Source organism: Megalobrama amblycephala, linkage group LG15, assembly GCF_018812025.1.
Source record: "Megalobrama amblycephala isolate DHTTF-2021 linkage group LG15, ASM1881202v1, whole genome shotgun sequence".
In the NCBI taxonomy this organism is placed as follows: domain Eukaryota; kingdom Metazoa; phylum Chordata; class Actinopteri; order Cypriniformes; family Xenocyprididae; genus Megalobrama; species Megalobrama amblycephala.
In genome coordinates this window covers 29,610,264-29,629,074 of record NC_063058.1, presented here as the reverse complement: position 1 = coordinate 29,629,074, position 18,811 = coordinate 29,610,264, and the positions used below count along the sequence as shown (strand labels likewise).

General features: G+C 36.9%; 1 protein-coding gene across 2 annotated transcripts in view; it reads right to left on the bottom strand.

The window, feature by feature from the left end:
* Positions 1-18,811, bottom strand: part of lingo1a (leucine rich repeat and Ig domain containing 1a) — a 109,253-nt gene that overhangs the window by 50,330 nt on the left and 40,112 nt on the right. For both annotated transcript variants that reach the window (XM_048158926.1, XM_048158927.1), the window contains exon 2: positions 5,974-6,116. The gene's annotated coding sequence lies outside the window, so the exon portion shown is untranslated. The remainder of the gene's footprint in view (positions 1-5,973; positions 6,117-18,811) is intronic.

The window sequence follows — 18,811 nt, the reverse complement described above, 5'->3', positions numbered from 1 at the left end:
TACTATACTCACATGATCCGATCCATGCATGCAGTATGAATGACTAACATCTTATAAAGATCCATTTGAGGGTTATATTAGCTGTGTGAACTTTGTTTATGCACTGTATAACTGCACTTATAGTCGAGAGCTCAGGGGGGCAGGGAGCGAGAGATTTAAAGGGGGCGCAGCCTGAATCGGCGCATAGTTAATGATGCCCCAAAATAGGCAGTTAAAAAAATTAATTAAAAAAAATCTATGGGGTATTTTGAGCTGAAACTTCACAGACACATTCAGGGGACACCTTAGACTTATATTACATCTTTTGAAAAGACGTTCTACGGCACCTTTAACTTTAATTTCTACATTTCCAGAACTGTTTGTTTCACACCGACATAATGAGTTGTTCTAGAGTATTAACCGATTCTGCAGGAGTGTGGGCGGGACCTTGATATCACGGCTCCACTTAGTGCTCACTACTGCACAGAGTTTGCTTTGAAAAAGAGAAAGTGGCGTGGCTGCATCTTCCACACGTTTTTAGACATGTCATGTGAACGGCTTTCCACACGGGACGCAACTAAAGTGACTGATGCAAATACATTTGTTCTTTGTGTCAGAAGTAGCGCACTGAGCAAGTCAAAAATAGACAGAGACATAAGTTTACAGTCAGGGATTTTGCCTCCACTCGCGTCCAGAAACTGAAACATTAAACATATAAACAGCTTACCAAATTTAATGTGACAGCCTTTTTTCATTCAATTTAACCATTTAACCATTGCAGGTATTCTTGCTTTTGACAAGCCGCCTGTCCATGTTGTTTTTGCTTGAATTTAATTGCACCAAATCTGGAGATCTACCGTTACTGTAGCAGCCAACGATTAGCTGGGAGAATAGTCAAATTGCCCCCTGTAGTGAATGACTAAAGATTTGCTTACAAAATCTCACATTCGCTTTTGTACTCGAGTGTATGCTTCTGGATTAACTGGTGCTTGTGCCCCCCTTAATGAGTGTTTACGCCCCCCTCGGGGGGAGCATCCCACAGGTTAAAAACCCCTGGTCTACACCATGAACACAATCCGGTCAAATGCGTTTTCGACTACCACTGGAAGTGGTTGAAGGTGGATAAGCTCAAAACGTTTTACACCCCATTTCCACGATTTAGCGTCGTCCACTTGTGATCTGATCAACCGAAATGCATCTTAATACCAGGAAACAGGGCCTTAGAGAATGCAAACATTTTATAGCTCTGTATTCTTGCTGTATGTCAACAATTCTCTCATTTTTGTCCAAGGAATGAGGAAAAACGGTTCAGTGAAACATAAATGAGCTTTTGCACATTCCTTCAGCAAACATTGCCATGGTGTGCGTTCTCTGAGAAGTCTGGTCACCAGTTTCCCGTTCCAGCTCACATTACCGCCCTCCAGATTCATGCATGTGTGGCGTAATCTCCAAACTCTTTCCGTTCCCCTCACCACCGGCTACAAATCTCCTTCCCAGCAGCCTCTTCACCACCCGGGAAATGTCTTCACACTGCCGCCTCTCAGAGGGAAAAGACTGACCTTGACGACAAGTCCCCCCTCTTAAACGCAGATTACACCAAATCTTTCTCCAGCACACACGCTTCCAGAAATCCATTTTTCCACCTCTGATGGTTTTATATCTCAGTGGCAGCTATTCAACAGCACAGGACACTCAGATTACAGTCAAATTTACTGTGAGGCAGCATAAACACTTCTTTATCTCATTAAGCATGCATGGATTCATGAACATGAATATTCAAATGTTCATATGAATATTCACAAAGTACCGCTCAGTTTCTCAACCTTTACTCTTTTCTTCTTTCTTCAGTCACACACACTAATCTCATGCATAAACAGAGGCGAGCAGGGTGTCTTTTGCTAGAGTTTTCGAACAATTACAATCAGTTCTTTCAGCAGAGATCTACAGCGGTTCCCAGCATGCATCAGCACCTTGTGTTTGCCACCCTGTGTGTGTTAGGGGTTGAAATGATGCTGTTCGTCAGTACTGTTCTGATCTCATTTTGCTCCAATTGTAGGCGAGCAGCAATGTTTAGCCTCTCAGAGAAAACAGATATTTTAATAAATCACAGAAGAGCCATTGCACAGAAACCATCTGTCTGTGTATGAATATAACCAGTCGATCCTGACAAGACTATACACACGTTACTGACAGTAACATTAGCACTAGTCTCACATGAAGTCTGTGGCTGGTTGCAGAAACTGCTTAGATTAGTCTTACAATTTGTCATCTAATTTTTCTTCAAGGCTGGTCATACATTTTTAAAGTCAGTTATTGGTCTAATTTAAATCTGAAAAGTAAGAGTGGAAGATGGATGGATGGACATGCATTGTAAATGCCCATTGTAAATTTTTAATTAATAATTTTTACTGTATTCATACCAGTGTTATTTTAGCATCAATGATATACTATTAGAGTTTGAATTCATATTTTGAATTATAGTTTCTATTTTTATATTTTACGGTTTTATTTTTAATTTATGATAAAGTTTTAGTAATTTTGTTGTGTTTTTGACATTTTTTTAAATGTCTATATAGTTTTTATTATTTTTATTTCAGTTTATAAATGTAAGATATTCAAATTTTCAATATTCAAAAAAGTTTTTGTAGATTTTATTTTATTTTATTTCAGTTAATGCTAATCACATTGATTCATGCTGTAAAAAAGTATGAATTATTTTATTTAATTATTGTACTGTATATGTATTGTCTTTCTTGATATAAATTTCCATCATAAATCATTAAATAATTAATACTTTTTAATTCCAAAATTCATAAAATACACCATATAATTATTTTAAATAATAATATTAAATTATTAAAATTATTAATACAAGAAAAAATATATTGTCCTGTTTAGTCTTTATGGCAAAGTAACAGTTACATAGATGATTTTATTTATTTTTTCTATTTTTTTATTTATTTATTTTTTTTTACCCTGAACGCAGCTGCCAGAGTTTTACCGTAAATTTAACAGGATGTTGTTATGGTGTGTGATGTGACAGAAAGAGTCGAGAGAAAATGGAGCTCTTTAGAACCTCCACAAGACTCTGAGCAGCAAAAGCCATCTTTCAGAAGACGACAGAGAGAGAGAGAGAGAGAGAGAGAGAGAACAGCCCAACCATCTCATCTCACTCTCAGACAGAAATTGAGCTCCTTTCCTTTTCCCTGTTTTTCGAGAAAGAGATTCACACATGCAGAATCTAGCGTGTCGTTTGTCTTCAGTCATGCGAAATGCAGTCCGTCAATTTTACTGCAGCCTGGTTTCCTCTCCGCACAGTCACGATAAATGATGGAGAACAGAAGCAAGTCGAGGAAAAAAGAGAGAGAGAGAGAGAGAGAGAGAGGGCTGTAATGTTTCCACACAGATACGGCTTTCAAATCCTGGCTTATGGGTTGGAATTCATACACTATCATTCAAAATGACAAACCAAAATAATACAAGGTTCATTTGTCCTGCTACTCTGGGCGGATCTTTTTTACCTCATGGCTTCTTTTACAAAAACAACCCAGCATAAAGCAAACTATTTTACAACCAATTACATCGGAATAGCCATTACAGATTGTTGGATTTAAAAGACTTTTGACTATCAGCATAAATACTAGTCCACACTTCAGCCCATTCTAGTCACAAAAAGCCACCGCCCGCTGTATTCTGTTATATCAGTGGACACTTTTTTGCAAAATATAAATGTCAATTACACGGTCATTCTATTGGAGGTACAATGCTAAAATTTATTCTCACACAAACTCACTCACAATGTAAGTTAATTCTTGATAATCTACCACAGAGGATGGGCTAGTGCTCATTTTTGTGTTTCTTGCAATTTCATTGGATGTTAACTAATTGGGATAGTAAACACACCGTACTTGTTAAATCCAGTTTAATATGCATTGAAGCATCTATGCTGCAATTTGGGGCATTTTGACGCATACTTAAAACATTAACTGGTGGCAAAATTTAGTCTTATAATTTATGTTTGGTTAGTAAAGAGATTAGCAGTCAAATGAAACTGGTCAACTGATTTTTAATGGTCGACAACAATATTGAGAAAGCAGGTTGGCAGATATATGCATACTTTAATTCAGTGCTAGCAAATGAGATGCATGTAAACTCTCTGAACTGAAAAGAACACAAATTCATGACAAATATGACTTATTATCTATCGACAAAGCTGTCTGTAGAATTCGAAACTGAAAAAGTGCTGCACACAATCCCGAATTTCCTCTCAAATACTATGAAACTTTCAATAGCTTTCAATGAGATAAATATTGATAAATATAGATACATAGATAGATAGATAGATAGACAGACGTATGAATGGATGATGGATTGACGGATGGACAGACGGACGGACGGACAGACAGACAGACAGACAGATGATAGACAGACAGACAGACAAACAAACAGACAGACAGACAGATAGAGACAGACAGACAGATAGACAAACAAACAGACAGATAGAGAGACAGACAGACAGACAGATAGATAGAGACAGACAGACAGACAGATAGACAGACAGATAGAGACAGACAGACAGACAAACAAACAAACAAACAGATAGACAGACAGATAGACAGACAGACAGAAAGATAGACAGACAGACAGACAGAAAGACAGAGACAGACAGACAGACAAACAAACAAACAGATAGACAGACAGACAGATAGACAGACAGACAGACAGACAGACAGATGATAGACAGACAGACAGACAGACAAATGATAGATAGATAGATAGATAGATAGATAGATAGATAGATAGATAGATAGATAGATAGATAGATAGATAGATAGATAGACAGACAGATAGATAGATAGACAGAGAGACAGACAGATAGACAGACAGATGATAGACAGACAGACAGACAGACAGACAGACAAATGATAGATAGATAGATAGATAGATAGATAGACAGACAGAGAGACAGAGAGATAGACAGAGAGATAGATAGATAGACAGACAGACAGAGAGATAGACAGAGAGACAGACAGACAGACAGACAGACAGATGATAGACAGACAGACAGACAGACAGACAGAGAGATAGACAGAGAGACAGAGAGACAGACAGACAGACAGACAGACAGACAGACGATAGACAGACAGACAGACAGATAGACAGACAGATGATAGACAGACAGACAGACAGACAGACAGACAAATGATAGATAGATAGATAGATAGATAGACAGAGAGACAGAGAGATAGATAGATAGATAGATAGATAGATAGATAGATAGATACATAGATAGATAGATAGATAGATAGATAGATAGATAGATAGATAGATAGATAGATAGTCATGTAAACACAGACAGATAGATAGACAGACAGACAGACAGAGAGATAGATAGATTTTTAGAATTGGATTTTTTAAATTCAAAACCAAAAAGTGCCGCAAACAATCCCACCTTCCACCATCCCACTCAAATCCAGTTCTTCATCAGAAACTCTCATTGTAGCAGCCGGTAGCTTGTAAACAGGACAAACCACTACAAACCTATGAACCCTGAATTACATAAAGCCAGCCAATCAGATGAGAGCTCGTCAGGCGGTGCGTGAACGACCTGTGGGCGGTCAGTGGGCGTGTCCTCTGAAGCCAAAACGTGTCAGTGGGCGTGTTTGTTCTGCTCCGGCTGGGTTCGTGGGTGCGTATACATTCGGACGTCTCCAGGTGGCCCTTAACGTTCAGACAAACCCCTGTAAACTCCTACGGAAGCTGCCGTCTGTCAGATATGCTGACATCACTCACAGCGCTCACAGACTGTCAACGCGGCACCTCTTTTATTCCGAAATCAACTCTATTTCTTTTCTGGCACATTGGCTTTAATATGATTTAAAGTGTAGCTGCAGGAGACGGCAGTATACTGAGGAAAAATACCATGCCAGCACTTACATAACATCACAGAAACACAAATCACTCGCTCGGCAGGAGAGGCTGAGTTGTACTCACGGGCAGTAAACGCTTCTCTGCTCTTTAGGATGGAGGCTGGTTCACAGGGAATCGTGCAGGAGATGGAGACACGTTCTCTCCCGGGTCCACATTCCCCTGTCTTAATGTCTCCTCAGTGGAAAATCCCAGAACAGATACAGAAACTACAATGAGAAAGATAAAGCAGAAGAGAATATTTCAGAACTAAAGGCACAATAGCATTTGGGTACAATTTATTGGATTGAATATGTCTGGGTGTCTTTGAATATATATTTCATTTATTAGCTGCATTTGCTAAGCCAAATGGCATCACTATTGGTACTATTGCTCAAACTGAGGGTTAGGGATTTGAACAAACCCCAACACTAAGTATTGAAATTTGAAACATATCTCACCCTGCACCCTACAGACATGACTGATATCTCAAATTAAAGGTGCGCTATTACTTTGCTAAGTTATTGGACTTTGGCGTTCTTTCAATTATGGACACTTTTGTCCCTGTGGAGTTAAAGTCTTAAAACACACTTTCGCACTCTCATTAGCTTAATTTGTTTACTAAGAATGTCCTATTAGTGAATAAAAATTCATCACAGGAGAATTCTGTCTTGTTTTTTGGTGTTATTTCCACCAAATCTCAAATTACATATTGCGTTTAACAGCATTCAGACTATTTCACATCTAGCATTTTAAATGCACAAAATTAAATCATATTTTATACAAAATTTCAGCTTGATTGGAAATGATGCACAATAAACATTCTGTTTACAAGTGATATTTACCTCAATTTTAATTTGTTTTCTTTACACGTCACGTCTCATATTTAATCTCAAACTCTGTTGTACACTAACTTTTGAAAAAACCTAATTGCTGATTGTTATGGAAATACAACTGAGGGACAGTCATGGGGATTATAACACATTAAACATGATTTTTTTTTTCCACTCTTAATCTTTTTAGATTATCAAAATTCTAAACATAATAGTTCATTTTAATAATCAATTTTCATATAAAACACTGATTAATTACGATTTAAAGGGATAGTTCACCCAAAAATGAAAATTATCCCATAATTTACTCACCCTCAAGCCATCCTAGGTGTATAGATTTTAAAGCCCAAATGAATTCATCCATCCATCATAAATATAATCCATACGGCTCCAGGGGGTTAATAAAGGCCTTCTGAAGTGAAACAATGGGTTTTTGTAAGAAAAATATCCATATTTAAAACTTTATAAATTCAAATAACTAGCTTCCGGCAGACAACCGTATGCATACTGCACAAGTGAACTTGCGTCAAATGAGTTCAAACAAACAGCTACTCTTCTCTTATATCTGAAATCCTCCAAAATTTCTCATTAAAAACTATTGTTTTAGACTTCTTCGTGACCGGTGTTTTGTTTTGCTCTATCCTCTGCTCTTCTGCGTTCATCATTACGTCATCTGTCAGGTCAGAGGTCACTCTTCTGCCGCAAATCGATGCGTATGGCTATCTGTCAGAAGCTTTATTATAGTTAAACTTTTAAATATGGCATCGCTTCGCTTCAGAAAGTCTTTATTAACCCCCTGGTGCAAAATCTGGTCCCCCCTTCACTACCATTATAAAGCTTGGAGGACTAAGGATATTTTTAAATATATCGCTGAAAGAAGATAGTCATATACACCTAGGATGGCTTGAGAGTGAGTAAATCATGGGATAATTTTCATTTTTGGGTGAATTAACCCTTTAACACTCTGAGGTCTGAGGTATCGCCGGCGATACCACCACCTTTTTTTCTTACCAGTGTGAAAGAGACTCAAAATACTCTGTCAATGTTGCACATACAATTAAGAGCTATACACCATTTTAATCTGTGGAATATTTTCTTTTATTTGTGTACACTCAGAGTAAAAACACAATGTTGTGCTTTTTGTAAAATAAAGAAAACTAACATGATACGTGATCTCTCGTCTCCCTCTGAACAAAGTCCAATCTGATAGTTCTCAGAAAATTAACTGTAACTTAGTGAAAACTAATCACAAAAAAATTAGACTTATGTCTAAAAAAACGTTGAAATGTCAGGTTTTAAATCGTGCAAGTCAAATCGAAAACAAACATTCTGTGTTTATGTAATCTGTATGAAAAGAGAACCATGTCAGAAGTCTGTGATTCAGCTCATTATCCGCTAATGCGGCCACGCCCACGGAGCCAGCGCTATTCAGACGCAAATTCAGAGGCAATACTTGTATGCATTGTCTCAATTGTGTATTTATTGTCTTGAAAAGTGTTTATCTGGATGTTAAAGCCATGGTTAGCGACCTCTAAAAGACATGCCGTTAGTTCCTGGTTCTTGTTCTTCTTTATATGGATTTGTGGCCTAAAGGTACACAGAGCGCCCTCCGGCTGCAAGTATGAATTGAAAACGCAGTATCCAGCACTCATAGTGATGACAATAAATATTTAATAAATATTACTCCTCTGTATAGAAAATTGACATAAACATATGAGAATCCATCAATATTTCTCCAAATGTGCATGCTTTTAATCTAAAAGCCTATATGAAATGCCATAGAGGTAACATAATTGTTCAGACACTTTGCATCACAGAAATACATTATATTTTAAAGAATATAATAGAATACCATTATTTTAAATTGAGCTGAGACATGATTACAGAGGGTTTTTTCACAGCCTACCTGACTGAAAGGCCTCATTAATATGCAAGTCATTTCAGGTCATTATTATGCGATTCTTTTGTCTTCTAATGTGTAAATGACCCATTATTCATGATGATTCATGCCTCCACGCATACTGTGTTTCTTGACAAAAAGTGTCTTACAAAAACTAAATCAATATATTGTTTTATATGAAGGAGTAGGCAGCCTAATTTTTACATAATTCTGAAGTAAAAACTCTAGTCTACAACCTCCAATACCCAGAAGTCTTGTGAATACAGATTTAAAGGTCCCGTTCTTCGTGATCCCATGTTTCAAACTTTAGTTAGTGTGTAATGTTGTTGTTAGAGTATAAATAAAATCTGTAAAATTTTAAAGCTCAAAGTTCAATGCCAAGCGAGATATTTTATTTAACAGAAGTCGCCTACATCGAACGGCCAGTTTGGACTACATCCCTCTACTTCCTTCTTTAATGACATCACTAAAACCTCTGCCCACAGGAATACACAAGAGTTGCGTTTGTAGAGTGTGTTTGTCGCCATGTCGTTGAAACGCTGTTATTTTCATCCCGCAGTCCAATCACCGGGTCTGATTCCGGCTCAAATTGATAGGGTAAAATTAAAGACATGTTACAATAACACTGAGCGCGTGCATCTCCACGTTATGGTAAGAGGCGTGACCTTTCCGGGCACGGTGCGCTCAGAGCTGTCGAATCACAACACAGGAACCGCTGGCACAATCAGAACTCGTTATGTATTTCTGAAGGAGGGACTTCATAGAACAAGGAAGTCATCAGCCCGTTTTTATGACAGTGGAAACAGCGGTATACAGATAAGTAAATTATGTGAAAAATACTGTGTTTTTTTACACGTGAAACATGAACACATGTTATATTGCACATTATAAACACAACCAAAGCTTCAAAAGTCCATGAAAAACGGGACCTTTAATATACTTTTTTGGCCTTATTTCAGTGACTTAAGTTTTTTGTTTTTTCAATAACCACGCATAAACATTATTCCTTCAAAAACTCTTCACATATTATGGTAGCCTAGTTTGTGCTGAATACAGTGTAATGACACTTGTGTCATTAATATGTTTATGAACAACTGAAAAAAGCACAAATGTCAGGGCATGTCAAAACTTCTCCAGGCCCCAAATCAGCCTCAGACTCCAGAGGGTTAATATTGAAAGTATGGGTCTGAGAGTAAAGCAACACATAAACTGAAAACAGTTTGTTTTAATAAAAATCAAAGTGCCTAAAGTTCAAAACCACCCACTTATGATTTGCACCTTGTGGACGATAAAATATAGCAAAAAATCCCATAGACTTGCTTGAAGGAAAGACTCAAGTCATATCTAGAGAGCAGAACAGCCTTAGCAACTACACAGACCACCCTAACAACCGCACAGCAACATAATAAAAACCCCTCTGAGCAACTTAGCAACCACATAATGAATCATAATAAAGTCCCAAAATAAATATTTCTTTAATAACACATCCACCACATATATTTTAAATTGAGCTACATTACAAGTATCCTCACATGGCTGCAGCAGATGTGACCGTTTCTCAAAGTTTAACACCACTCAGTATATTTGAAATGAGACCTGCAGTATTATAACTCACAACTCTTCCATTTGATTGGCTCTGCTGCAAGAGTCCACTGTTACTGATTGCCTCCGCTGGGAGGGTCTCTTTTTCTCCTCCTGGCCACACAATTAGAGTTTTCCCATCTCTGATTGGGTGCGAGGTACAACCGCAGGGCGTAACACAGAAGTCAAGTCACACACGCTGTGAGACCGTCTCAGTCACCCTTTATTTTCAGAGCGAATTTCCCACTGCGGCTTCTTCTCCACCTGAATCCCACCAGCACACATCATCAAAGCCACTTCCTGTATTACGGCACTGCACTGTGGGTATTTTTAATAGCTCTGAATGTGCAGAATTCATAGAATGCGAAGACGTTTTTATTACAAATTGTTGAGATATCATTATGTTCTCCACTGTGATTTAACTTCACCAGACAAAATGGAAAATTCCACTAATGTATTTGCAATCTATCTAGAGTTACACAAGGGTTACGGCTCTCCCAAATGTCAATTTAATGTTTTTTGTGAAACTAAAATGCCTATTTAGCTTCACAGGCAACCAAGCCAGGGACCTGGAAATTCGTAAGTTCAACAGGGCGTCAATATCTCACCCTCAGCCACATAAACATAAATCTCATAACATTGGGAAGTACAGCTTTCTTTTAGTAAACAAATAGCTGTTGGACAAAACACTCTCTAACACTAAAGTTAATAAAACTGCATGCTGCTTTAAAACAGAAAACTATGGTAGCAAGCCAGCGGTCACAGCCAAATCATCTATGAAAATAGCTCGACCGGGTTTGAGAGAACAAAAGCAGGACCGGATTAACCATATGGGCATTTGGACACATATCCACTGGCACCACGATCAGAAGGGCAACATGGAAGGCCAGAAAAATGCAAAACATTGATAAACGATGGATAAACGTATAAAGCATGACAAAAATATATATCGTGGCCACAAATTAAGAATCCATTCCCACAAATTATTAATTCATTCCCTTGTTTTAGTAAATCATCGCCAAGCTGAAATAATTCGTTACCTCTTTTTGATTTAACCCTCAGGGGTCTGAGGATTTTTGGGACCCTGGAGAAGTTTTGACATGCCCTGACATTTGTGCTTTTTTCAGTTGTTCATAAACATATTAATGGAAAAAGTGTCATTACACTGTATTCAGCACAAACTAGGCTACAATAATATGTGAGGAACATGTATGTACATGTTTGTGTTTTTGAAGGAATAACGTTTATGCGTGGTTATTGAAAAAACAAAAAACTTAAGTCACTGAAATAAAGCCAAAAAATATATATTAAATCTGTGTTCACAAGACTTCTGGGTATTTGAGGTTGTAGACTAGAGTTTTTGCTTCAAAATGAGGTAAAAAATATGCTGCCTGCTTGTTCATATAAAACAATAAAGAGATTTAAATTTTCGAAAACATCTTCGGTCAAGAAACACAGTATGCGAGGAGGCGTGAATCCTCATGTATAATGGGTGATTCTCACCTGAGAAGACAAAAGAATCACATAATAATGACCTGAAATGACTTGCATATTAATGAGGCCTTTCAGTCAGGTAGGCTGTCAATTACTGTATACTGTCAATTCATACTTGCAACCGGAGGGCGCTCTGTACACCTTTAGTCCACAAATGCCTGAGCACTAAAGAAGAATAGGCAAGCCAGGAACTAACCGAACTAACAGAGGACAGAGATTGCTAACTATGGCTATTCAAAACACTTTTCAAGACAAAAAAGCATGTATTGACTGAATTTGCGTCTGAATAGCGCTCCCTCCGTGGGCGTGGCCGCATTAGCGGATAATGAGCTGAATCACGGATTTCTGACATGGCTCTCTTTTCATACAGATTACATAAACACAGAATGTTTGTTTTCGATTTGACTTACACTATTTAAAACCTGACATTTCAACGTTTTTTTAGACATAAGTCAAATTTTTTTGTGATTAGTATTCACTAAGATACAGTTCATTTTCTGAGAACTATCAGATTGGACTTCGTTCAGAGGGAGACGAGAGATCATGCATCATGTTAGTTTTCTTTATTTTACAAAAAGCACAACATTTAGTTTTTACTCTGAGTGTACACAAATAAAAGAAGATATTCCACAGATAAATTGGTGTATAACTCTTAATTGTATGTGCAACATTAACGGAGTATTTTGCATCTCTTTCACACTGGTAAGAAAAAAACCGCGGTGGTATCACCGGCGATACCCTCAGACCTCAGAGTGTTAACAAAAACGAACAAATTATTACAACATGACCACAATTTAGTAAAAAGTCGGAACAAATTCTTAGGATACAAATTCTCAATGATGTACGAAAAACGGAAAAGTTTTGCGTACAGACGACAATGTTGTCAGAACGATCACGTATTCGTGAAAATGACTAAAAATGCTGTACTATTCATGCCGGGCCAGTAGTTGGCGATATCACTTTGTAAAGAAACATGATGAACATGCACATGATGTGACATTTTCAGAAATGCGCATTTTTGTAGTTTACGTGGAGATGATAACGGTATCGTTGCACTTTGAAACCTGTTTTCAAAAGTTTGCGTTTTCAGGCCCCCAAAACGGCATTGTGTAAATGAACGGCCAAACGCGAACAGTTTTCTGTTTTTAGATGAAAATGGTGTTGTGTAAACGGCTTCTTAATTAGTGGCCACTATTTAACTAAAACGAGGGAACAAATTAGTAAAACGAAGGAATCATATCATGTGAGGGGGCTCCGTATGTTAACTTGTTGAGCTACAAAATGAATGTTGATAGCATATTATCACAGTTTGAGATCTCTTCTAATACTCTAGAAGACAGATTATTTTTTTTCTAAAGATGAAAGTCATACAGAAAAGAAATTGTATTTTTTTGCAAATCTATTTATATTCAGATTAGTTATTTAGATAACAATACAAATATATTTATATTGAAAATCTATTTTAAAAAATATGAGAAAATATAAGTAGCTAAAACTTATCAAACACATATTTATGCAAATATATTTTAAAATCTATATTATGAATTTTTGTATCTTTTATACAATTATATATATATCTCATTGCATAGTCGAAACAACTGCAATTTTAAAAAGATATTTTTCTCTTTCCTGTGAAGATTAAATTTGATTCTCTTTAAAAGGAGCATGAAAATTACAGCTCTGATTCGAGTCCACAGAGAACAAAGGCTTTTGCTTTGCCATCAACCACTGGAGTCTGACAAAAATTATTTCTTTTTAAAGAAACAATTCTTCTCAAAGCCATTTACAACAGAAGGTTCCGGCCCGAAAATATCCTGTTCTCCATATCCTGATGTGGAAATGAACCTGTGACCCGCAATAAGATCAAAGAAGCAATTACTGACTCATAAATTTACTTGTTTGCTGTGCCGAAAAGTCGAGTGGCATGCTAAGAGCCAAACCATGATCTCTGGATATTGGAAAAGCAATCAAACGGAAGACTAATTAATGAGCTTTTGAGTTATTGCTCAACTTGACACGAATCCTCACGGGAAAGGAGTTTAATCTAATGCTGAGATAAGTCATAAACATTCTTACAGAAGGATGATGCTCTCTGATCAGTCGGCACAGAGACGATTAAACGCATCAGGATATCAGATGTTTTAGGACTTGGAAATTAAAGCTCTTGAGTTCTTGATAGTCAGAACACATGTGTGGCCCAATAACTTTGAGTTACAAACCAAGAAGTCATACGATAGCTTTAGCTAGGACAGATGTCAAGATTTTCAATGAATAACAACTTAAATTTTAGTTTGTTCCTCATACAAAGTGGCAACACTTTACAATAAGGCTCAATTTTGTTAACTATATTAACTAACAATGAACTGTTATTTAATGCATTAACCAATGTTAACTAATGAAACCTTAATGTAAAGTGACTTCCGAAGACTTGAAATATAATAAAAGACTATAGATATAGAAAGACGGTTCACTCCTATTAGTTACGAATGGGAGAAACATCCATTCAAATAGATAGGACTTGGTCTTGGATGCCCAAAATAGCTGCCCAGAGGAAGCTGCGAAGTGAACAGACTTTCCTTGAAAGGGACTTTGATATAATGCACTAATTTTATGGTGCTTGCGAATCATTTTTGAAGCTTAAAAGTCTAATTTTGCGTCCTGCAAAAGAAATAAAGTCATACAGGGTTTGGAACGCCTGCGAGTAAACGATGACAAGAATATTCATTTCATGGTGAACTGTCCCTTTAAAAACACACAAACCGACAGCCACCCACTGTAAACACAACACATCCTCATTGATCTATTTGACTGGATCTCTTTTAATTACTCAACAGCATTACGAGCATTTTTGATCTCCCAGCTGTCCCTCGTGTCACGCATAGGAGAGTGATTACCCCACACTGGGTGCCATTCAAAGGCCGCTGAAATCAAATGACACAATTGAGAGGTACGCCGCAATATTTCAGCTTTCCACTGCAAATGAGATCCTGTTAAAATACTGGGGAGAATTTAATTCCCCATCATTCCAGTTAATGGCCGCCGGCATTTTGCGGTAGGGCACATATGAGAATTACTCCATTCTTCTTCCGCAGTTACGGCCATCTATCAGTCCAAGCATAATTATTCCCTGGGCGGCAGAAAGCTGACAGGCCTATTGCCGGCTCACTCTCCATACAATGGAGTCTAATCTTGCCAGTGAGCTGTGTGGCAAGGCAGCCCTCAGAGTCTGGCACACATGAATGGAATGGGGTGGGGCTGGAGGCGGGGCTTATAGCCAAGCAGTGGAGTGCTGATTGGATTGTAAGGCTATGTGGGTGGAAGCTTACTATTAGAGTTCTCATTGATCTCAGTGGTAGGTGCTTGGCTGTCACCTGAGCTGTAAATGTGGCTAATCATTCTGAAGACACAGGAAATGATGTCATAAAAGTGCCAATTGGCGGATAGCACAATACTAAATTTTAGTATCAACTATCCTGCATTGTGACATCAAAGGTAGACAGGGACAGGGGAAAGGTTCATTTCATGTTTTTAAGGGCCATTGAAGATTTGTATATACATACATATCAGTGGCTATTGTTTACTAAAACTATTAAACCTTAAACTTAAAAAAAAAAAAAAAAAAAAAGTTTCCTTGGCAACTAAGCACTAAAATTACTAAAACTAAAACTGAAATACAAACAAATGAATGCTAAAAAGAAATATTAAAAAAAAAACAACAACAATGACAAAAGCACAAACGTATTAAAACTAAAATCAATGACTAAAATTACTAAAATCAAAATGTAAATGAAAACGGAAAATATAGAATAAAAGCTAATTACAAATAATACAAAAATAGAATATAACACTAAAAAACATATGCATTTGAATAAACAAATAAATATTTATAAATAAATGTATTAAAGTGTTTGTGTGTGTATGTATGCTATCAACATTCTAGCAACCATCCAGAATAACCTAGCAACAGCATAGCAACCACTTAGCAACACCCTAGAGACCACCCAGAACATCCTAGCAACCACATAGCAGCCACTCAGAACACCCTAGCATCCACTTAGAATACCCTTGCAACCATATAGCAACACCCATCCATCCATCCATCCATCCATCCATCCATCCATCCATCCATTTATTCATGAAAAACTTCCACCTGATTTATCCATCCACTTAATTAAACCAATCAATCAATCAATCAATCAATCAATCAATCAATCAATCAATCAATCAATCAATCAATCAATCAATCAAACAAACCATTTATTCATGGAAACCTTCCACCTAATTTATCCACCCACCCAATCCATCCATCCATCCATCCATCTATTCATGAAAAACTTCCACCTAATTTATCCATCCACTTAATTAAACCATCCAATCAATCAATCAATCAATCAATCAATCAATCAATCAATCAATCAATCAATCAATCAATCAATCAATCAATCAATCAATCAATCAATCCACCCACCCACCCACCCAATCAATCAATCAATCAATCAATCAATCAATCAATCAATCAATCAATCAATCAATCAATCAATCAATCAATCAATCAATCAATCAATCAATCAATCAATCAATCAATCAATCAATCAATCAATCAAACAAACAAACAAACAAACAAACAAACAAACAAACAAACCATTTATTCATGGAAACCTTCCACCTAATTTATCCACCCACCCACCCACCCAATCCATCCATCCATCCATCCATCCATCCATCCATTCATGAAAAACTTCCACCTAATTTATCCATCCACCTAATCAATCAATCAATCAATCAATCAATCAATCAATCAATCAATCAATCAATCAATCAATCAATCAATCAATCAATCAAACCATTTATTCATGGAAACCTTCCACCTAATTTATCCACCCACCCAATCCATCCATCCATTCATGAAAAACTTCCACCTAATTTATCCATCCACTTAAACCATCCAATCAATCCACCTAATCAATCAAGCAAGCAATCCACCCAATCAATCAATCAATCAATCAATCAATCAATCAATCAATCAATCAATCAATCAATCAATCAATCAATCAATCAATCAATCAATCAAACAAACAAACAAACCATTTATTCATGGAAACCTTCCATCTAATTTATCCACCCACCCAATCCATCCATCCATCCATCCATCCATCCATCCATCCATCCATCCATCCATCCATCCATCCATCTATTCATGAAAAACTTCTACCTAATTTATCCATCCACTTAATTAAACCATCCAATCAATCAATCAATCAATCAATCAATCAATCAATCAATCAACCAATCAACCAATCAATCAATCAATCAATCAATCAATCATCCAAGTTTGTATACAAACTTTACTATTTAGTTCATTAAATTATATTATTTTATCTATTGCAAAGATTGAATGGCTAAAACATAGAAGCAAGGTGCTGAAAACAGTCCGACAGGGATGAGATGATTAGGGCAGCGCAATGGGCGGAGCTCAGAGCTTGAGCTTGGTGGTGGGCGGAGTTAAGAGTCAAGGAAGGGTGAGTAACAACAGCAGTGTGTCTGAAGGCAGAACTCGCTGGCCTCTTGCCCTCCTCCTCCAGGCAGAAACATTTCTATTCACAGCTGACTTCAACTCTCTCTGAACACCTGCCTTAGCGTGGCCGTGTTCAGGGGAAAAATGACATCCTCTACAGTTACCAAAAAACTCTGAAATCTTTCTCCTTGACAGGAGCCCTGCTGTGCTCTTTGCTCTCACGCTCGTCTGTTTGAAGCTCCACATTTTACATTCTCAAAGGGCATTTATTGTGTGTGACACCTTTCCAAAGATTCTGTCAAGATTCTCTGTCAGAGTATTTTACATGAAATATATTTCTTTAAGATTTGATCAAACTCACCACTGCAATGACGCTGCTGATGAATCTATTAAGGAGAAGAAAGATGATTCAGGAAGTCTGTTTTCAAACATTAATTTGCTAAAGAAGGGTGCTTTCACATTAGAGCTATATGTGTGGAGCCCATTTCATCTTTCATCAGAAATGGAAAAACCTGAAAAAGTATATGATGCAAAATCAGTTAATCAATGGTTCAATCTAATAGATTCTGAATGCGAGATTAATTTAAGTGAATCAGTTCAACTTAAATGAATTTGAATGTCTGATTCATTTAAGTAAATCAGTTTGTTCAAATTCAAACATAATCTTCTCACGAAAGATAGTGGTTTTTTTTTTTTTTGCTTTTTTAAATAGCCAAATATACAGTAATGTTATGGTTCATTCTATTTATTACATTCTAATTAGTGTAAATTTATCTGTTTGAATTTAACTTCAAAATATGATCAGCTTGGCAAACTACAGTTTTAAAGAAGTTTCCTCAGCAGCTGTTTTTTTTTTTTAGATGAAAATACACAAAATACTCAGAGAAAATAACACAACAACATTTGTCTATTCTTACTGTAATCATACTTAAGGTTTATTCCTGTACAGAAGTGATGGTAATTTTAATGTACCAAGAGGTCTGATTTCGACCATATTAACTGACACAAATGGAACATGGAGTTCTGCTCTAGAGCTGAACACAATAGACATGTTTCCTGATGCTGTAGCGCGGTAAAGCAGCGGTAATGAGTTCTAATGTGATGGAGAGATGAATCGAAACCCCGCACTAGACCACCCAAAACACATCCCCAACAGCGGCAGAGAAATAATCATTACTTGCAATCCAACCATCAGTGATGAGTGATGAATTAATTTAGTTTGTTCTGGATGTGTTAATGTGTAAAGAATGTGATGCATCACATTGGACTCTGTGGCTGTTTATATCAGTGATACAGAGGCTTTCAAAAGCTCAATTGTATATATATATATATATATATTCAATTCAATTCACATTTATTTGTATAGCACTTTTCACAATACATATCGTTTCAAAGCAGCTATACAGAGAATGCATGTCAACATTACATTTAGAGAATATATAGTTTATATAGTATATAAAGCCTATAAGAGAGACACTGACTTCCTCAGTTCATAAGAACTCATAAAATTTAGCTGGATATTGAGGTACAAATATATATTATGGAGGGTCTATTTACACTAAGTGCAAATAGCGTCCCTTGTTGGCAAATGATATTTATACT